This window comes from Myodes glareolus, chromosome 6, assembly GCF_982192425.1.
Source record: "Myodes glareolus chromosome 6, mMyoGla1.1, whole genome shotgun sequence".
Taxonomy (NCBI): Eukaryota; Metazoa; Chordata; class Mammalia; order Rodentia; family Cricetidae; genus Myodes; species Myodes glareolus.
In genome coordinates, this window is record NC_142031.1 from 15,953,328 (window position 1) to 15,953,868 (window position 541).

A 541-nucleotide genomic window follows, 5' to 3' on the forward strand; every position below is an offset into this window, starting at 1 on the left:
GCCCTCCCGCATTGATCACTAAATGAGAAAATACTTTATATCTGGATCTCAAGGAGGCGTTTCCTCAGCTGAGATTCCTTCCTCTGTTGACTCCAGCTTGTGTCAAGTTAACACACAAAACCACCCAGTACAGTGGGTGATGGTGTCCCCAACTCAGATTCTCACGCTGGTGGAGCAAGCATTGTAGGCTCGATCTGTGCACGCCCGCATGCCTACACGAGCGGTTGTAATAGAACTTGGATTTGCCCATTCCAGACAAGTATCTTCCCATGTCACCTGTCTCCATTTCCTTCTTTTTCAGAGTTGACTCTTTTGGCATCCTTAGTCTGTCCTTGACCTTCCCCGTCTGGTTCGGCCAGCTTCTCACTGAGCACTATCTACCACTAGGGGGCAGAAGAGACCCAATCATGACAGATGCTTCTCTAGCTCTCCTAGCTCTCTCTCTATGGTGACTGCCGGCTCATCCCTCCAGGGGGCGGGACTACCACCACGTGACTCGGGTGCCAGGAGACCGCGCCGGCGCAGTGGCCGTGTCGCCGTC